General features: G+C 30.9%; 1 pseudogene; it reads left to right on the top strand.

Annotated features, from left to right (window-relative positions):
* Positions 1–3,895: 3,895 nt before the first annotated feature.
* LOC149541182 (F-box protein At1g67340-like) lies at positions 3,896–4,729 on the top strand (annotated as a pseudogene).
* Positions 4,730–4,982: the final 253 nt, after the last annotated feature.

The following is a 4,982-nucleotide window of genomic DNA, read 5'->3' as shown; positions in this document are numbered from 1 at the left end:
CTAACCCTCATATATCGAGTTCCTAACCCTCAACCCCATATATAAACATGAAATACAATAACTCGATATAGGTTCACACATGCACCTCTTCAGTTTAGGGTCAAGGACTGAGGGGTTGTCACTTATATTTTGACTATTATTTTATTCCACTTAACATGTTGGTGCATGTCAATCCCATAGTTATGAACTTGTTGCCTTCTACTTTTACTTCAAATTTGGTTAATTAATCACATTTACCCTCTCTTGGGTTGAATAAATGCATGGTTTGGAATGATTTCATTGTATGTACTTGTGTTTTAAAAATATTGAATGCATTCATTCTAATCATCTTTTGATCCATTCAAGCAATTGAAATTAAATCATTCTAGAGTATTCGAGTTAAATCAATTGAGAAATATTTCAAGTTAATGTACTATAATGAGTAAAGACCATACATATTTAGGTGACCATCTATTAATTTTTTATAATGTTCATTTAGATTCAAAGATTCATTTAGAAGAATTAGCCTCCTTGTGACCATATGACAACCCTTACAATATTTTAAATGTCATCAACTCTTTAGAAAGGTACTTTTGCAAGTCTACTGTTGAATAGATTCTAAACATTCATTATGTCTTCAACTATGAACCTAGCTAACATCATCACCCTTAATTGATTTCCAAATATGAATTATTTAATTTACCATTTTCAACTATCAATTATATTTAGATAAAATTTAGGTAATTGTGTTAATTTTATTGGATTTACTTAATCAAGCTAAGTTAACCTTAACCATTACTTTTTTTTTGCCTAGTTAGATTTAACTTACAAATAACAGTAAGATGAGACACACATAAATTGTTAAAAAAAAAAGATAACTAAAAGAATTAAAATCCAAATTGTAACATATTTTTTAGGTTCCTAATTCAAATTGATTTTATTTCAATACGACAAAAAAAAAAAAAAAAAAAAAAAAACTATCAAGATAAAATGGTCATTTCTAAAAGACATAAAAATAACTAAATTTTATAGTACACATAAAAAAATCAATTGTTACATAAAGAATAATTTGCAGTATTGTGACATATTACAAATAAAGGTGAAAATAATCAATTGAGAGAGAGAGAGAGAAAGGTGAAAATAATCAATTGAGAGAGAGAGAGAGAGAGAGAGAGAGAGAGAGAGAGAGAGAGAGAGATTATTATTATAGAATAATAATTAGTTCTATTGTTTATGTCAGCTGTCAAGATAAATAATTGTGTCAATGCAAACATTTATTCTAGTTGTTCATATATTTATTAAGAGTTTAATTACGACAGTGATCAAAGTACTATAATTTATATTGAATTATATAGTATTAATTATTAGTTTATATTTAAATATTGTTGTAAACTTTTTAACTTGATTAATGACTTGGCGCAACATTAGGCTCTCGTACTACATGAAATGCTTTGAATATAGAGCTATGTACTGATTAGGTTACAAGACTAACCTTGTTTTCAATTGTTAATGTTCAATAAAGTCATAAATTTGTCAGCACAATGATCTATTGAAAGTTTGAATCGTGATAGTCACATAACTTACCACTAGTGCTCAACCAACACACTATGAGATAAATCTTATATATTAATAATTATTAATATAATAGTTATAATCTAGATATAATTAATACAAAATGTTGGTACAACAATAGATATAATCTTAATTCTCATCCAATTATTTTGTTCGCCTTTCTTGTTCTAGCAGAACTTTTTATCAAGGATTCAAATTAATGTCTCCAATTGCAGCCCTTTGTAGTGTGTGTTATCGTAGGGAAAATCTTTTGTGCACTAGTTTTCCTTTACTTATTTCTTTTGTATTTCAACAAGCAAATGGGGTTTTCTTTCTAGTTCTTTACCCATGGAGTTATTGAACTAGCTATTTTATTATTATATATAGTTTGTGGCCCCGTCCACCTTTGCCCAAAAAAATACAATAAATTTAATATAGATTGAGAATATAGTAAAATGAACCTATAATACATAAATTTTAGCACTAATCAATTATAATAAATAAGAAGGATTTATTTAATATTTGAATGGATGTATGATACCTCATGTATCACATCACATTTACATTAATTATGATTGTATTAGATAATTGAGATATTTATTGATTGTATTGTATTGCAAAATTATGTATTCATTAGATAATTAAGACAGTTATTATGGTGATGGCATCATAACTTATTAGGAAGTCATTTCTATGGGTCTGGACATTGTTTCAAGAGGTCATGTATGTGTATTTCCCAACATTTGATAAAAATCTAATAATATACAAAGTAAAAATCGTAGTACAAGTTATTTTTTTCCATCTTTGTAAAAATAATAATGTAAGAAAAGATATGAAATAATGATTTCATTCTAATGTACATATAACTAGTATAACAACAAATAATAATATTAATTAGACTATTGCAATAGATGAAAACTTATCTGATGATTAATCAAATATACAAAAAAAAAAAAAAAAAAAATTAATATTATATTTATTATTATCACTAACAATCAAATTTATCTAATTTCTAACTCTTCAACAATAAAATCTCTGTTTATGAACTTTCCCATATCACTTCTATATATTTCTTCCCTATAATATAAAGTGATGAATTTTATATCCACGTTTCACTATTTTAAAAACAAATGTAAACACTACCCCTTAATTTAAAAAAATACAAGTTACAATCAAGTAGCAGTCTTGCATGTTATGGTTTTAATGGCTCTACTCGTTAGTAAGAGGTTAATTGAACTAAACGTATAACTAAAATTGTCTTGTTATTTTATGCACATAATTCTATAATCTCTTTTTGAGAATTCTTATCTTAAAAAATAAATAATATTAAATAAAATCACGTACGATTTGTCCACAAACAAACAAATACACTAAAAGTTGTGAAAAACATTGATTCTATTTAATTAGAAGCTCATCCATGCAATCATATGTTCTTGTTAATACATGACAAGATCACGCCTACTAGTTTAACTTCACCTTAGGAAAAAAGAATTAAAAATAGATAATAAATTTATTATTTGTTACATAATTCGGTGAGACAACTTCAAGTTTTCCTAGTGTCTTTCCAAACCCCATATTTGAGATGATTCCTTCAATTATTATTCTATTATTCTTTTAGAGAATGTGTGGAGCATAATGTTAACCCTTATTGTCTCTTGATCTACTACTTCTAATGCTTGTCTAATATTATATGTGCAATTTAATTTTTATATAATCTTAATTAATTAAATGTTTTATTCAATCATACTTTTGTTGCTCGGTTATAAAATTGTTTCAATTTTATAGGCTATGGTTAATTTTCGAAACTTGCCTGGTTTTAAGCCTTAAATTGGTCATTTTATCTTTGATTTTTTGTGAGTCTCTAAACTTCCATGTCCCCCGCTCATTACCAGCTCCGCACAACACTTGAATTTTTTTTAAATCTAACTTCTGAGCCTCAAGTTATTACAGGTTAATGGAGAGACCCAAAATACATGTTTTCAAGTCTATCATTAACCATTAACCTCTCAAAAGGTTAATGATAACCCCCAAAAACACGTATTTCTTAACCTCTCAAACAGGTTAATGATAACTTTCAAAATGCGCATTTTGGAGTAGGTTAATTAACCTCTCCAAAAATACATTTTTCTTAACCTCTATGAGGCAGTTATTAACCTATTAAAAATTTCTCCATGAGAAGTCAAACATGTCAATGGGAGCAATTGGCAATAAATGTTTTCACTTATCTTTTGTCCCCTTTCTTGATGGTTTAATATCCGGCATTTTAAAGCAGAGGTTGATAGTTTTGAGGATGGCAACAATGCCATGTAAGCTGCTATTACTAGTAAAATGCTCTCAGTCTGCAGCATGAGGTTTGGCCACCAAGATGCATACCAAAAGAGGAAATGATCTGTCATCTGACGAAGGAATTTACTTTCTTGTGTGATAGAAGAGACGCCTGATGACTCCTAAAGCGATTTCTAGTTTCAAATCGGGCTATTTGAAGGAGATTCCTTTCGATGCACTTCTTGACTATCTCATCATTTCAATAATGGTTTCTCTCGGCTCTTCTACAACCTCACCGGTAGATCTTGTCAATGCAAAGCTTGCATGCAAGAGGTTTTGTGCACCGCATTAGATGAGAAGGGTCATGCTCATGCTTCCATGGGGGCTCTGAGCATAAAGGCTTCAAAGTGGAGCAATGAGTCGCATAAATTTATGAAGCTCTATGTAGGTGTAGGCAATCCAAAAGCTCGTTACATGCCTGGCATGATGTATTTCTATTACTTGATGAACAGAGTTTTAGGCATATCATTCATGGCGGCCGCAGGGAGCGCATCACACGCATGGGTGTTGTATTCTCTCGGTGTGATTCAACTCAATGGCAACGGAGGCTCACGGAGGGAGAAAATGCTAAAAGAAGGCGTAGTTCTATCTACCAAAGCAGCCGCCCTAGGGCACATTGACACCACGAGAGAGAGCTCGAGCATTGCTTGCAGGATGGATATGGAGTGAAAAGGAACTTTCACGGGGGGGGCACAAATTTATGGTACAAACCAATGCAAATAAGGCAATATCAACCACCCTACAGAAAAATAGTTTACCATCCAATGTAATAGTGTTCTGTGGCTTGGGTGCAAACATTGTGACCAATTTTCACTGTAAGGGGTGTAAAAATATAGAGGAAATGAAGAGCACACCAAGGCTCGAGGAACTCTAGTTGAAGTGTATGAAACTACTCTCCTCATCAGTTGAAAACTATAGAGAGTGCTTGAATGCCAGTATTAAATTTCTTCACAATCTTGGAGGCCTTGAACACAAGCCCGTCTTGAGCAACGAAGTAAAATGATTCTGTTTGAAGACACAAACAAGGTACCATCCTTCCTACCCGAGTCATAGTGGAAGCACTCGAAGGATGTTTTGGGAGTTGTTGGAGGAAGTTTATAAAGAACCACATTTGTAAAAGCTTAGTA

The sequence above is a fragment of the Cupressus sempervirens genome, chromosome 9 (assembly GCF_028749045.1).
Source record: "Cupressus sempervirens isolate cs-2001-9-10 chromosome 9, ASM2874904v1, whole genome shotgun sequence".
NCBI classification, from domain to species: Eukaryota; Viridiplantae; Streptophyta; class Pinopsida; order Cupressales; family Cupressaceae; genus Cupressus; species Cupressus sempervirens.
Note: the sequence above shows the minus strand (reverse complement) of the source record. Positions and strands in the feature narration are given on the sequence as shown.